This window comes from Pan paniscus, chromosome 1, assembly GCF_029289425.2.
Source record: "Pan paniscus chromosome 1, NHGRI_mPanPan1-v2.0_pri, whole genome shotgun sequence".
NCBI lineage: Eukaryota > Metazoa > Chordata > Mammalia > Primates > Hominidae > Pan > Pan paniscus.
This window is the reverse complement of record NC_073249.2, coordinates 20589586-20604737: the sequence shown is the minus strand read 5'-3', so window position 1 is coordinate 20604737 and position 15152 is coordinate 20589586. Positions and strand designations below refer to the sequence as shown.

The following is a 15152-nucleotide window of genomic DNA, read 5'->3' as shown; positions in this document are numbered from 1 at the left end:
GGGAGTGCTCCGAGGCGTCAGGGCCCAGGGCCCACGATCCTGGGACGCCCTCCGGTCCTCCGCCCTGTCGCGGAGGCAGCGTTCTGGATCCCTCGCCGCACAGGGGCTCCTGCGAGGCCCCCTCTTGCCCCACCCACCCAGAGCCGTCAGGGCTGGCCCAAGGCGAACAGCCGGCGCAGCGGCGCGGGGCCTTTCTCTCACAACGCCCCCACCACGGTCGCTTGTCCCGACCAAGACCCGGCCGGGGGGCAAGAGGGCGTGGGGTGTAGCCGGTCGGGGGGTGGCCCTGTTTTGCCCCGCGCTGGCACTAGAGGCGGCGGCCTGATCTCGGGTGAGAGGGCCTGAGAGAAACCCAGACACACCCCACCACCACCAGGAGCAAATCCACTCCCCCACACAGAGACAACACGCGGGCGCGCTCGCACGCGCTCGCGCGGACACACACACACAGACACACACACAGACACAGACACACACGCACGCACACGCACGCGCGCGCACGCACACACACACGCGGCTTGGAGGAGAGCAAGGACGAGATGGATGGAGAGATAGAAACTGAGGGAGGGAGAGAGACAGCGATCGAGAGAGACAGGCGAGGGCGAGAGGGAAGGAGACAGACAGAGAGGCTGAGAAAGAGAGAGGGACAGAGAAAGAGAGAGAGAGAGAGACAGAGAGACAGAGGGAAAACGACAGAAGTAGCGCGAGGTCCAGGGGGAAACCTAGAAGAGAGAGGCGGAGGGAGCTAGAGAGCGAGAGCGATAGAGCCTTAGAGAGGAAGCGCCCGGCTCCGTTAGGCAGCGCCCTCTTGAGCAGGCCGGGGCAGGGTGGAGGGGGCTTGGGCTGCGCCAGAGCACGCGGGCCAGGCGGTCCGTGCGAGAGGAGCAACGGAGCGCGGAGACGGGCTTTTTCTTGGATGAATTGCTTGCTTTGGAGGTGGGTTTCGTAGGCTCCTGCCTTTCTTGGCACCTCCCTGTGCTCTGGGTGCCTTGCGGCGGGCCCCGAGATTTGCAGAGCGTGCCCGCCCGTTTGGCGGGAGCCGTGGCCCCGGGCGGGCCCGGAGGCCTGGGTCTCCGGCGTGTCCTCGGGACTGGAGTCGTCGACACGAAGTGGGGGGCATTGGGAATCCCGGGTGCACAGGGACTGTTTTCCTGGTGGCTGGCGAAGCAATGCCCTTCCCCCGGGTAAAGCAGCCCATGCGTTCTGGAGCCGAGGTCTTGGCTGGCGTCTGTGGTTCCCGCTGCCCCTGCCCGCCCCTTCCCCCGGTTTGGAAGGGTGCGACGACGGCGCCCGACGGGTGAATGGAATCGCCTGGGCGTTCCGGGAGCGGGAAGGTACCGCGAACGGCAGGGAACCCGCGGCTGCGCCTTTGGGGTCCGGCCCGCTGCCCTCCCAGGCTGGAGCCGGGCTCCTGGCGGGGCGGCGGCGAGGCGGAAGCGGTGGGATGCTGCTGCCCGGCGTGCAGTAGGGGCGGAGCCCCAGGAGGAGGACCCCGGCTGCGGCTGCGGCGGGGGTGTAGGTGGGCGGTAAAGGGGGAGCAGAGTCAGGGGAGGTTGGCAAGCATGGCGACTGTAGGGGGAAGGGAGGCAGCGGGGAAGCCAAAAGAGCCTACAGCAGGCCGGGCGGGCGCGGTGGCTCCCGCCTGTAATCCCAGCACTCTGGGAGGCCGAGGCGGGTGGATCACGAGGTCAGGAGCTCGAGACCATCCCGGCTGACAGGGTGAAACCCCGTCTCTAGGAAAAATAGAAAAAATTAGCCGGGCGTGGTGGCGGGCGCCTGTAGGCCCAGCTACTCGGGAGGCTGAGGCCGGGGAATGGCGTGAGCCCGGGAGGCGGAGCTTGCAGTGAGCCGAGATGGCGCCACTGCACTCCAGCCTGGGCGACAGAGCGAGACTCCGTCTGGAAGAAAAGGAAAGAAAAAGCAAAAAGCCAAAGAAAAAGCCTACAGCACCCGGTATTCCCAGGCGGTCTCCCATCCAAGTACTAACCAGGCCCGACCCTGCTTAGCTTCCGAGATCAGACGAGATCGGGCGCGTTCAGGGTGGTATGGCCGTAGACGCCGAAGGAGGCGCCTGGCTGCCCCAAGAGCCCGGCCCGGCCCGGCCGTGCCCGCCGGATTGCGGCCGTCACCGCCAGCCCGGGGCCGCGGGGCTCGGATCGGGGACCCCCGAGCCGCTGGCCCGCGGCCTTCCCCCCGGCTCCCGCGCTCCCGAGCTTCCACCACATCGGGCCCGCTCGGAGCAGGGAGTGCTCCGAGGCGTCAGGGCCCAGGGCCCACGATCCTGGGACGCCCTCCGGTCCTCCGCCCTGTCGCGGAGGCAGCGTTCTGGATCCCTCGCCGCACAGGGGCTCCTGCGAGGCCCCCTCTTGCCCCACCCACCCAGAGCCGTCAGGGCTGGCCCAAGGCGAACAGCCGGCGCAGCGGCGCGGGGCCTTTCTCTCACAACGCCCCCACCACGGTCGCTTGTCCCGACCAAGACCCGGCCGGGGGGCAAGAGGGCGTGGGGTGTAGCCGGTCGGGGGGTGGCCCTGTTTTGCCCCGCGCTGGCACTAGAGGCGGCGGCCTGATCTCGGGTGAGAGGGCCTGAGAGAAACCCAGACACACCCCACCACCACCAGGAGCAAATCCACTCCCCCACACAGAGACAACACGCGGGCGCGCTCGCACGCGCTCGCGCGGACACACACACACAGACACACACACAGACACAGACACACACGCACGCACACGCACGCGCGCGCACGCACACACACACGCGGCTTGGAGGAGAGCAAGGACGAGATGGATGGAGAGATAGAAACTGAGGGAGGGAGAGAGACAGCGATCGAGAGAGACAGGCGAGGGCGAGAGGGAAGGAGACAGACAGAGAGGCTGAGAAAGAGAGAGGGACAGAGAAAGAGAGAGAGAGAGAGACAGAGAGACAGAGGGAAAACGACAGAAGTAGCGCGAGGTCCAGGGGGAAACCTAGAAGAGAGAGGCGGAGGGAGCTAGAGAGCGAGAGCGATAGAGCCTTAGAGAGGAAGCGCCCGGCTCCGTTAGGCAGCGCCCTCTTGAGCAGGCCGGGGCAGGGTGGAGGGGGCTTGGGCTGCGCCAGAGCACGCGGGCCAGGCGGTCCGTGCGAGAGGAGCAACGGAGCGCGGAGACGGGCTTTTTCTTGGATGAATTGCTTGCTTTGGAGGTGGGTTTCGTAGGCTCCTGCCTTTCTTGGCACCTCCCTGTGCTCTGGGTGCCTTGCGGCGGGCCCCGAGATTTGCAGAGCGTGCCCGCCCGTTTGGCGGGAGCCGTGGCCCCGGGCGGGCCCGGAGGCCTGGGTCTCCGGCGTGTCCTCGGGACTGGAGTCGTCGACACGAAGTGGGGGGCATTGGGAATCCCGGGTGCACAGGGACTGTTTTCCTGGTGGCTGGCGAAGCAATGCCCTTCCCCCGGGTAAAGCAGCCCATGCGTTCTGGAGCCGAGGTCTTGGCTGGCGTCTGTGGTTCCCGCTGCCCCTGCCCGCCCCTTCCCCCGGTTTGGAAGGGTGCGACGACGGCGCCCGACGGGTGAATGGAATCGCCTGGGCGTTCCGGGAGCGGGAAGGTACCGCGAACGGCAGGGAACCCGCGGCTGCGCCTTTGGGGTCCGGCCCGCTGCCCTCCCAGGCTGGAGCCGGGCTCCTGGCGGGGCGGCGGCGAGGCGGAAGCGGTGGGATGCTGCTGCCCGGCGTGCAGTAGGGGCGGAGCCCCAGGAGGAGGACCCCGGCTGCGGCTGCGGCGGGGGTGTAGGTGGGCGGTAAAGGGGGAGCAGAGTCAGGGGAGGTTGGCAAGCATGGCGACTGTAGGGGGAAGGGAGGCAGCGGGGAAGCCAAAAGAGCCTACAGCAGGCCGGGCGGGCGCGGTGGCTCCCGCCTGTAATCCCAGCACTCTGGGAGGCCGAGGCGGGTGGATCACGAGGTCAGGAGCTCGAGACCATCCCGGCTGACAGGGTGAAACCCCGTCTCTAGGAAAAATAGAAAAAATTAGCCGGGCGTGGTGGCGGGCGCCTGTAGGCCCAGCTACTCGGGAGGCTGAGGCCGGGGAATGGCGTGAGCCCGGGAGGCGGAGCTTGCAGTGAGCCGAGATGGCGCCACTGCACTCCAGCCTGGGCGACAGAGCGAGACTCCGTCTGGAAGAAAAGGAAAGAAAAAGCAAAAAGCCAAAGAAAAAGCCTACAGCACCCGGTATTCCCAGGCGGTCTCCCATCCAAGTACTAACCAGGCCCGACCCTGCTTAGCTTCCGAGATCAGACGAGATCGGGCGCGTTCAGGGTGGTATGGCCGTAGACGCCGAAGGAGGCGCCTGGCTGCCCCAAGAGCCCGGCCCGGCCCGGCCGTGCCCGCCGGATTGCGGCCGTCACCGCCAGCCCGGGGCCGCGGGGCTCGGATCGGGGACCCCCGAGCCGCTGGCCCGCGGCCTTCCCCCCGGCTCCCGCGCTCCCGAGCTTCCACCACATCGGGCCCGCTCGGAGCAGGGAGTGCTCCGAGGCGTCAGGGCCCAGGGCCCACGATCCTGGGACGCCCTCCGGTCCTCCGCCCTGTCGCGGAGGCAGCGTTCTGGATCCCTCGCCGCACAGGGGCTCCTGCGAGGCCCCCTCTTGCCCCACCCACCCAGAGCCGTCAGGGCTGGCCCAAGGCGAACAGCCGGCGCAGCGGCGCGGGGCCTTTCTCTCACAACGCCCCCACCACGGTCGCTTGTCCCGACCAAGACCCGGCCGGGGGGCAAGAGGGCGTGGGGTGTAGCCGGTCGGGGGGTGGCCCTGTTTTGCCCCGCGCTGGCACTAGAGGCGGCGGCCTGATCTCGGGTGAGAGGGCCTGAGAGAAACCCAGACACACCCCACCACCACCAGGAGCAAATCCACTCCCCCACACAGAGACAACACGCGGGCGCGCTCGCACGCGCTCGCGCGGACACACACACACAGACACACACACAGACACAGACACACACGCACGCACACGCACGCGCGCGCACGCACACACACACGCGGCTTGGAGGAGAGCAAGGACGAGATGGATGGAGAGATAGAAACTGAGGGAGGGAGAGAGACAGCGATCGAGAGAGACAGGCGAGGGCGAGAGGGAAGGAGACAGACAGAGAGGCTGAGAAAGAGAGAGGGACAGAGAAAGAGAGAGAGAGAGAGACAGAGAGACAGAGGGAAAACGACAGAAGTAGCGCGAGGTCCAGGGGGAAACCTAGAAGAGAGAGGCGGAGGGAGCTAGAGAGCGAGAGCGATAGAGCCTTAGAGAGGAAGCGCCCGGCTCCGTTAGGCAGCGCCCTCTTGAGCAGGCCGGGGCAGGGTGGAGGGGGCTTGGGCTGCGCCAGAGCACGCGGGCCAGGCGGTCCGTGCGAGAGGAGCAACGGAGCGCGGAGACGGGCTTTTTCTTGGATGAATTGCTTGCTTTGGAGGTGGGTTTCGTAGGCTCCTGCCTTTCTTGGCACCTCCCTGTGCTCTGGGTGCCTTGCGGCGGGCCCCGAGATTTGCAGAGCGTGCCCGCCCGTTTGGCGGGAGCCGTGGCCCCGGGCGGGCCCGGAGGCCTGGGTCTCCGGCGTGTCCTCGGGACTGGAGTCGTCGACACGAAGTGGGGGGCATTGGGAATCCCGGGTGCACAGGGACTGTTTTCCTGGTGGCTGGCGAAGCAATGCCCTTCCCCCGGGTAAAGCAGCCCATGCGTTCTGGAGCCGAGGTCTTGGCTGGCGTCTGTGGTTCCCGCTGCCCCTGCCCGCCCCTTCCCCCGGTTTGGAAGGGTGCGACGACGGCGCCCGACGGGTGAATGGAATCGCCTGGGCGTTCCGGGAGCGGGAAGGTACCGCGAACGGCAGGGAACCCGCGGCTGCGCCTTTGGGGTCCGGCCCGCTGCCCTCCCAGGCTGGAGCCGGGCTCCTGGCGGGGCGGCGGCGAGGCGGAAGCGGTGGGATGCTGCTGCCCGGCGTGCAGTAGGGGCGGAGCCCCAGGAGGAGGACCCCGGCTGCGGCTGCGGCGGGGGTGTAGGTGGGCGGTAAAGGGGGAGCAGAGTCAGGGGAGGTTGGCAAGCATGGCGACTGTAGGGGGAAGGGAGGCAGCGGGGAAGCCAAAAGAGCCTACAGCAGGCCGGGCGGGCGCGGTGGCTCCCGCCTGTAATCCCAGCACTCTGGGAGGCCGAGGCGGGTGGATCACGAGGTCAGGAGCTCGAGACCATCCCGGCTGACAGGGTGAAACCCCGTCTCTAGGAAAAATAGAAAAAATTAGCCGGGCGTGGTGGCGGGCGCCTGTAGGCCCAGCTACTCGGGAGGCTGAGGCCGGGGAATGGCGTGAGCCCGGGAGGCGGAGCTTGCAGTGAGCCGAGATGGCGCCACTGCACTCCAGCCTGGGCGACAGAGCGAGACTCCGTCTGGAAGAAAAGGAAAGAAAAAGCAAAAAGCCAAAGAAAAAGCCTACAGCACCCGGTATTCCCAGGCGGTCTCCCATCCAAGTACTAACCAGGCCCGACCCTGCTTAGCTTCCGAGATCAGACGAGATCGGGCGCGTTCAGGGTGGTATGGCCGTAGACGCCGAAGGAGGCGCCTGGCTGCCCCAAGAGCCCGGCCCGGCCCGGCCGTGCCCGCCGGATTGCGGCCGTCACCGCCAGCCCGGGGCCGCGGGGCTCGGATCGGGGACCCCCGAGCCGCTGGCCCGCGGCCTTCCCCCCGGCTCCCGCGCTCCCGAGCTTCCACCACATCGGGCCCGCTCGGAGCAGGGAGTGCTCCGAGGCGTCAGGGCCCAGGGCCCACGATCCTGGGACGCCCTCCGGTCCTCCGCCCTGTCGCGGAGGCAGCGTTCTGGATCCCTCGCCGCACAGGGGCTCCTGCGAGGCCCCCTCTTGCCCCACCCACCCAGAGCCGTCAGGGCTGGCCCAAGGCGAACAGCCGGCGCAGCGGCGCGGGGCCTTTCTCTCACAACGCCCCCACCACGGTCGCTTGTCCCGACCAAGACCCGGCCGGGGGGCAAGAGGGCGTGGGGTGTAGCCGGTCGGGGGGTGGCCCTGTTTTGCCCCGCGCTGGCACTAGAGGCGGCGGCCTGATCTCGGGTGAGAGGGCCTGAGAGAAACCCAGACACACCCCACCACCACCAGGAGCAAATCCACTCCCCCACACAGAGACAACACGCGGGCGCGCTCGCACGCGCTCGCGCGGACACACACACACAGACACACACACAGACACAGACACACACGCACGCACACGCACGCGCGCGCACGCACACACACACGCGGCTTGGAGGAGAGCAAGGACGAGATGGATGGAGAGATAGAAACTGAGGGAGGGAGAGAGACAGCGATCGAGAGAGACAGGCGAGGGCGAGAGGGAAGGAGACAGACAGAGAGGCTGAGAAAGAGAGAGGGACAGAGAAAGAGAGAGAGAGAGAGACAGAGAGACAGAGGGAAAACGACAGAAGTAGCGCGAGGTCCAGGGGGAAACCTAGAAGAGAGAGGCGGAGGGAGCTAGAGAGCGAGAGCGATAGAGCCTTAGAGAGGAAGCGCCCGGCTCCGTTAGGCAGCGCCCTCTTGAGCAGGCCGGGGCAGGGTGGAGGGGGCTTGGGCTGCGCCAGAGCACGCGGGCCAGGCGGTCCGTGCGAGAGGAGCAACGGAGCGCGGAGACGGGCTTTTTCTTGGATGAATTGCTTGCTTTGGAGGTGGGTTTCGTAGGCTCCTGCCTTTCTTGGCACCTCCCTGTGCTCTGGGTGCCTTGCGGCGGGCCCCGAGATTTGCAGAGCGTGCCCGCCCGTTTGGCGGGAGCCGTGGCCCCGGGCGGGCCCGGAGGCCTGGGTCTCCGGCGTGTCCTCGGGACTGGAGTCGTCGACACGAAGTGGGGGGCATTGGGAATCCCGGGTGCACAGGGACTGTTTTCCTGGTGGCTGGCGAAGCAATGCCCTTCCCCCGGGTAAAGCAGCCCATGCGTTCTGGAGCCGAGGTCTTGGCTGGCGTCTGTGGTTCCCGCTGCCCCTGCCCGCCCCTTCCCCCGGTTTGGAAGGGTGCGACGACGGCGCCCGACGGGTGAATGGAATCGCCTGGGCGTTCCGGGAGCGGGAAGGTACCGCGAACGGCAGGGAACCCGCGGCTGCGCCTTTGGGGTCCGGCCCGCTGCCCTCCCAGGCTGGAGCCGGGCTCCTGGCGGGGCGGCGGCGAGGCGGAAGCGGTGGGATGCTGCTGCCCGGCGTGCAGTAGGGGCGGAGCCCCAGGAGGAGGACCCCGGCTGCGGCTGCGGCGGGGGTGTAGGTGGGCGGTAAAGGGGGAGCAGAGTCAGGGGAGGTTGGCAAGCATGGCGACTGTAGGGGGAAGGGAGGCAGCGGGGAAGCCAAAAGAGCCTACAGCAGGCCGGGCGGGCGCGGTGGCTCCCGCCTGTAATCCCAGCACTCTGGGAGGCCGAGGCGGGTGGATCACGAGGTCAGGAGCTCGAGACCATCCCGGCTGACAGGGTGAAACCCCGTCTCTAGGAAAAATAGAAAAAATTAGCCGGGCGTGGTGGCGGGCGCCTGTAGGCCCAGCTACTCGGGAGGCTGAGGCCGGGGAATGGCGTGAGCCCGGGAGGCGGAGCTTGCAGTGAGCCGAGATGGCGCCACTGCACTCCAGCCTGGGCGACAGAGCGAGACTCCGTCTGGAAGAAAAGGAAAGAAAAAGCAAAAAGCCAAAGAAAAAGCCTACAGCACCCGGTATTCCCAGGCGGTCTCCCATCCAAGTACTAACCAGGCCCGACCCTGCTTAGCTTCCGAGATCAGACGAGATCGGGCGCGTTCAGGGTGGTATGGCCGTAGACGCCGAAGGAGGCGCCTGGCTGCCCCAAGAGCCCGGCCCGGCCCGGCCGTGCCCGCCGGATTGCGGCCGTCACCGCCAGCCCGGGGCCGCGGGGCTCGGATCGGGGACCCCCGAGCCGCTGGCCCGCGGCCTTCCCCCCGGCTCCCGCGCTCCCGAGCTTCCACCACATCGGGCCCGCTCGGAGCAGGGAGTGCTCCGAGGCGTCAGGGCCCAGGGCCCACGATCCTGGGACGCCCTCCGGTCCTCCGCCCTGTCGCGGAGGCAGCGTTCTGGATCCCTCGCCGCACAGGGGCTCCTGCGAGGCCCCCTCTTGCCCCACCCACCCAGAGCCGTCAGGGCTGGCCCAAGGCGAACAGCCGGCGCAGCGGCGCGGGGCCTTTCTCTCACAACGCCCCCACCACGGTCGCTTGTCCCGACCAAGACCCGGCCGGGGGGCAAGAGGGCGTGGGGTGTAGCCGGTCGGGGGGTGGCCCTGTTTTGCCCCGCGCTGGCACTAGAGGCGGCGGCCTGATCTCGGGTGAGAGGGCCTGAGAGAAACCCAGACACACCCCACCACCACCAGGAGCAAATCCACTCCCCCACACAGAGACAACACGCGGGCGCGCTCGCACGCGCTCGCGCGGACACACACACACAGACACACACACAGACACAGACACACACGCACGCACACGCACGCGCGCGCACGCACACACACACGCGGCTTGGAGGAGAGCAAGGACGAGATGGATGGAGAGATAGAAACTGAGGGAGGGAGAGAGACAGCGATCGAGAGAGACAGGCGAGGGCGAGAGGGAAGGAGACAGACAGAGAGGCTGAGAAAGAGAGAGGGACAGAGAAAGAGAGAGAGAGAGAGACAGAGAGACAGAGGGAAAACGACAGAAGTAGCGCGAGGTCCAGGGGGAAACCTAGAAGAGAGAGGCGGAGGGAGCTAGAGAGCGAGAGCGATAGAGCCTTAGAGAGGAAGCGCCCGGCTCCGTTAGGCAGCGCCCTCTTGAGCAGGCCGGGGCAGGGTGGAGGGGGCTTGGGCTGCGCCAGAGCACGCGGGCCAGGCGGTCCGTGCGAGAGGAGCAACGGAGCGCGGAGACGGGCTTTTTCTTGGATGAATTGCTTGCTTTGGAGGTGGGTTTCGTAGGCTCCTGCCTTTCTTGGCACCTCCCTGTGCTCTGGGTGCCTTGCGGCGGGCCCCGAGATTTGCAGAGCGTGCCCGCCCGTTTGGCGGGAGCCGTGGCCCCGGGCGGGCCCGGAGGCCTGGGTCTCCGGCGTGTCCTCGGGACTGGAGTCGTCGACACGAAGTGGGGGGCATTGGGAATCCCGGGTGCACAGGGACTGTTTTCCTGGTGGCTGGCGAAGCAATGCCCTTCCCCCGGGTAAAGCAGCCCATGCGTTCTGGAGCCGAGGTCTTGGCTGGCGTCTGTGGTTCCCGCTGCCCCTGCCCGCCCCTTCCCCCGGTTTGGAAGGGTGCGACGACGGCGCCCGACGGGTGAATGGAATCGCCTGGGCGTTCCGGGAGCGGGAAGGTACCGCGAACGGCAGGGAACCCGCGGCTGCGCCTTTGGGGTCCGGCCCGCTGCCCTCCCAGGCTGGAGCCGGGCTCCTGGCGGGGCGGCGGCGAGGCGGAAGCGGTGGGATGCTGCTGCCCGGCGTGCAGTAGGGGCGGAGCCCCAGGAGGAGGACCCCGGCTGCGGCTGCGGCGGGGGTGTAGGTGGGCGGTAAAGGGGGAGCAGAGTCAGGGGAGGTTGGCAAGCATGGCGACTGTAGGGGGAAGGGAGGCAGCGGGGAAGCCAAAAGAGCCTACAGCAGGCCGGGCGGGCGCGGTGGCTCCCGCCTGTAATCCCAGCACTCTGGGAGGCCGAGGCGGGTGGATCACGAGGTCAGGAGCTCGAGACCATCCCGGCTGACAGGGTGAAACCCCGTCTCTAGGAAAAATAGAAAAAATTAGCCGGGCGTGGTGGCGGGCGCCTGTAGGCCCAGCTACTCGGGAGGCTGAGGCCGGGGAATGGCGTGAGCCCGGGAGGCGGAGCTTGCAGTGAGCCGAGATGGCGCCACTGCACTCCAGCCTGGGCGACAGAGCGAGACTCCGTCTGGAAGAAAAGGAAAGAAAAAGCAAAAAGCCAAAGAAAAAGCCTACAGCACCCGGTATTCCCAGGCGGTCTCCCATCCAAGTACTAACCAGGCCCGACCCTGCTTAGCTTCCGAGATCAGACGAGATCGGGCGCGTTCAGGGTGGTATGGCCGTAGACGCCGAAGGAGGCGCCTGGCTGCCCCAAGAGCCCGGCCCGGCCCGGCCGTGCCCGCCGGATTGCGGCCGTCACCGCCAGCCCGGGGCCGCGGGGCTCGGATCGGGGACCCCCGAGCCGCTGGCCCGCGGCCTTCCCCCCGGCTCCCGCGCTCCCGAGCTTCCACCACATCGGGCCCGCTCGGAGCAGGGAGTGCTCCGAGGCGTCAGGGCCCAGGGCCCACGATCCTGGGACGCCCTCCGGTCCTCCGCCCTGTCGCGGAGGCAGCGTTCTGGATCCCTCGCCGCACAGGGGCTCCTGCGAGGCCCCCTCTTGCCCCACCCACCCAGAGCCGTCAGGGCTGGCCCAAGGCGAACAGCCGGCGCAGCGGCGCGGGGCCTTTCTCTCACAACGCCCCCACCACGGTCGCTTGTCCCGACCAAGACCCGGCCGGGGGGCAAGAGGGCGTGGGGTGTAGCCGGTCGGGGGGTGGCCCTGTTTTGCCCCGCGCTGGCACTAGAGGCGGCGGCCTGATCTCGGGTGAGAGGGCCTGAGAGAAACCCAGACACACCCCACCACCACCAGGAGCAAATCCACTCCCCCACACAGAGACAACACGCGGGCGCGCTCGCACGCGCTCGCGCGGACACACACACACAGACACACACACAGACACAGACACACACGCACGCACACGCACGCGCGCGCACGCACACACACACGCGGCTTGGAGGAGAGCAAGGACGAGATGGATGGAGAGATAGAAACTGAGGGAGGGAGAGAGACAGCGATCGAGAGAGACAGGCGAGGGCGAGAGGGAAGGAGACAGACAGAGAGGCTGAGAAAGAGAGAGGGACAGAGAAAGAGAGAGAGAGAGAGACAGAGAGACAGAGGGAAAACGACAGAAGTAGCGCGAGGTCCAGGGGGAAACCTAGAAGAGAGAGGCGGAGGGAGCTAGAGAGCGAGAGCGATAGAGCCTTAGAGAGGAAGCGCCCGGCTCCGTTAGGCAGCGCCCTCTTGAGCAGGCCGGGGCAGGGTGGAGGGGGCTTGGGCTGCGCCAGAGCACGCGGGCCAGGCGGTCCGTGCGAGAGGAGCAACGGAGCGCGGAGACGGGCTTTTTCTTGGATGAATTGCTTGCTTTGGAGGTGGGTTTCGTAGGCTCCTGCCTTTCTTGGCACCTCCCTGTGCTCTGGGTGCCTTGCGGCGGGCCCCGAGATTTGCAGAGCGTGCCCGCCCGTTTGGCGGGAGCCGTGGCCCCGGGCGGGCCCGGAGGCCTGGGTCTCCGGCGTGTCCTCGGGACTGGAGTCGTCGACACGAAGTGGGGGGCATTGGGAATCCCGGGTGCACAGGGACTGTTTTCCTGGTGGCTGGCGAAGCAATGCCCTTCCCCCGGGTAAAGCAGCCCATGCGTTCTGGAGCCGAGGTCTTGGCTGGCGTCTGTGGTTCCCGCTGCCCCTGCCCGCCCCTTCCCCCGGTTTGGAAGGGTGCGACGACGGCGCCCGACGGGTGAATGGAATCGCCTGGGCGTTCCGGGAGCGGGAAGGTACCGCGAACGGCAGGGAACCCGCGGCTGCGCCTTTGGGGTCCGGCCCGCTGCCCTCCCAGGCTGGAGCCGGGCTCCTGGCGGGGCGGCGGCGAGGCGGAAGCGGTGGGATGCTGCTGCCCGGCGTGCAGTAGGGGCGGAGCCCCAGGAGGAGGACCCCGGCTGCGGCTGCGGCGGGGGTGTAGGTGGGCGGTAAAGGGGGAGCAGAGTCAGGGGAGGTTGGCAAGCATGGCGACTGTAGGGGGAAGGGAGGCAGCGGGGAAGCCAAAAGAGCCTACAGCAGGCCGGGCGGGCGCGGTGGCTCCCGCCTGTAATCCCAGCACTCTGGGAGGCCGAGGCGGGTGGATCACGAGGTCAGGAGCTCGAGACCATCCCGGCTGACAGGGTGAAACCCCGTCTCTAGGAAAAATAGAAAAAATTAGCCGGGCGTGGTGGCGGGCGCCTGTAGGCCCAGCTACTCGGGAGGCTGAGGCCGGGGAATGGCGTGAGCCCGGGAGGCGGAGCTTGCAGTGAGCCGAGATGGCGCCACTGCACTCCAGCCTGGGCGACAGAGCGAGACTCCGTCTGGAAGAAAAGGAAAGAAAAAGCAAAAAGCCAAAGAAAAAGCCTACAGCACCCGGTATTCCCAGGCGGTCTCCCATCCAAGTACTAACCAGGCCCGACCCTGCTTAGCTTCCGAGATCAGACGAGATCGGGCGCGTTCAGGGTGGTATGGCCGTAGACGCCGAAGGAGGCGCCTGGCTGCCCCAAGAGCCCGGCCCGGCCCGGCCGTGCCCGCCGGATTGCGGCCGTCACCGCCAGCCCGGGGCCGCGGGGCTCGGATCGGGGACCCCCGAGCCGCTGGCCCGCGGCCTTCCCCCCGGCTCCCGCGCTCCCGAGCTTCCACCACATCGGGCCCGCTCGGAGCAGGGAGTGCTCCGAGGCGTCAGGGCCCAGGGCCCACGATCCTGGGACGCCCTCCGGTCCTCCGCCCTGTCGCGGAGGCAGCGTTCTGGATCCCTCGCCGCACAGGGGCTCCTGCGAGGCCCCCTCTTGCCCCACCCACCCAGAGCCGTCAGGGCTGGCCCAAGGCGAACAGCCGGCGCAGCGGCGCGGGGCCTTTCTCTCACAACGCCCCCACCACGGTCGCTTGTCCCGACCAAGACCCGGCCGGGGGGCAAGAGGGCGTGGGGTGTAGCCGGTCGGGGGGTGGCCCTGTTTTGCCCCGCGCTGGCACTAGAGGCGGCGGCCTGATCTCGGGTGAGAGGGCCTGAGAGAAACCCAGACACACCCCACCACCACCAGGAGCAAATCCACTCCCCCACACAGAGACAACACGCGGGCGCGCTCGCACGCGCTCGCGCGGACACACACACACAGACACACACACAGACACAGACACACACGCACGCACACGCACGCGCGCGCACGCACACACACACGCGGCTTGGAGGAGAGCAAGGACGAGATGGATGGAGAGATAGAAACTGAGGGAGGGAGAGAGACAGCGATCGAGAGAGACAGGCGAGGGCGAGAGGGAAGGAGACAGACAGAGAGGCTGAGAAAGAGAGAGGGACAGAGAAAGAGAGAGAGAGAGAGACAGAGAGACAGAGGGAAAACGACAGAAGTAGCGCGAGGTCCAGGGGGAAACCTAGAAGAGAGAGGCGGAGGGAGCTAGAGAGCGAGAGCGATAGAGCCTTAGAGAGGAAGCGCCCGGCTCCGTTAGGCAGCGCCCTCTTGAGCAGGCCGGGGCAGGGTGGAGGGGGCTTGGGCTGCGCCAGAGCACGCGGGCCAGGCGGTCCGTGCGAGAGGAGCAACGGAGCGCGGAGACGGGCTTTTTCTTGGATGAATTGCTTGCTTTGGAGGTGGGTTTCGTAGGCTCCTGCCTTTCTTGGCACCTCCCTGTGCTCTGGGTGCCTTGCGGCGGGCCCCGAGATTTGCAGAGCGTGCCCGCCCGTTTGGCGGGAGCCGTGGCCCCGGGCGGGCCCGGAGGCCTGGGTCTCCGGCGTGTCCTCGGGACTGGAGTCGTCGACACGAAGTGGGGGGCATTGGGAATCCCGGGTGCACAGGGACTGTTTTCCTGGTGGCTGGCGAAGCAATGCCCTTCCCCCGGGTAAAGCAGCCCATGCGTTCTGGAGCCGAGGTCTTGGCTGGCGTCTGTGGTTCCCGCTGCCCCTGCCCGCCCCTTCCCCCGGTTTGGAAGGGTGCGACGACGGCGCCCGACGGGTGAATGGAATCGCCTGGGCGTTCCGGGAGCGGGAAGGTACCGCGAACGGCAGGGAACCCGCGGCTGCGCCTTTGGGGTCCGGCCCGCTGCCCTCCCAGGCTGGAGCCGGGCTCCTGGCGGGGCGGCGGCGAGGCGGAAGCGGTGGGATGCTGCTGCCCGGCGTGCAGTAGGGGCGGAGCCCCAGGAGGAGGACCCCGGCTGCGGCTGCGGCGGGGGTGTAGGTGGGCGGTAAAGGGGGAGCAGAGTCAGGGGAGGTTGGCAAGCATGGCGACTGTAGGGGGAAGGGAGGCAGCGGGGAAGCCAAAAGAGCCTACAGCAGGCCGGGCGGGCGCGGTGGCTCCCGCCTGTAATCCCAGCACTCTGGGAGGCCGAGGCGGGTGGATCACGAGGTCAGGAGCTCGA

General features: G+C 67.8%; 6 non-coding genes across 6 annotated transcripts; all 6 read right to left on the bottom strand.

The window, feature by feature from the left end:
• Positions 1 to 1938: 1938 nt before the first annotated feature.
• Positions 1939 to 2057, bottom strand: LOC134729962 (5S ribosomal RNA). The gene has a single exon (XR_010111544.1). It is a non-coding gene; the product is annotated as a 5S ribosomal RNA (ribosomal RNA).
• Positions 2058 to 4180: 2123 nt separating this feature from the next.
• Positions 4181 to 4299, bottom strand: LOC134729956 (5S ribosomal RNA). Its single transcript, XR_010111534.1, has one exon. It is a non-coding gene; the product is annotated as a 5S ribosomal RNA (ribosomal RNA).
• Positions 4300 to 6422: 2123 nt separating this feature from the next.
• Positions 6423 to 6541, bottom strand: LOC134729954 (5S ribosomal RNA). The gene has a single exon (XR_010111531.1). It is a non-coding gene; the product is annotated as a 5S ribosomal RNA (ribosomal RNA).
• Positions 6542 to 8664: 2123 nt separating this feature from the next.
• On the bottom strand, positions 8665 to 8783 carry LOC134729951 (5S ribosomal RNA). Its single transcript, XR_010111527.1, has one exon. It is a non-coding gene; the product is annotated as a 5S ribosomal RNA (ribosomal RNA).
• Positions 8784 to 10906: 2123 nt separating this feature from the next.
• On the bottom strand, positions 10907 to 11025 carry LOC129395135 (5S ribosomal RNA). The gene has a single exon (XR_008622625.1). It is a non-coding gene; the product is annotated as a 5S ribosomal RNA (ribosomal RNA).
• A 2123-nt stretch (positions 11026 to 13148) lies between these two features.
• On the bottom strand, positions 13149 to 13267 carry LOC129395130 (5S ribosomal RNA). The gene has a single exon (XR_008622621.1). It is a non-coding gene; the product is annotated as a 5S ribosomal RNA (ribosomal RNA).
• Positions 13268 to 15152: the final 1885 nt, after the last annotated feature.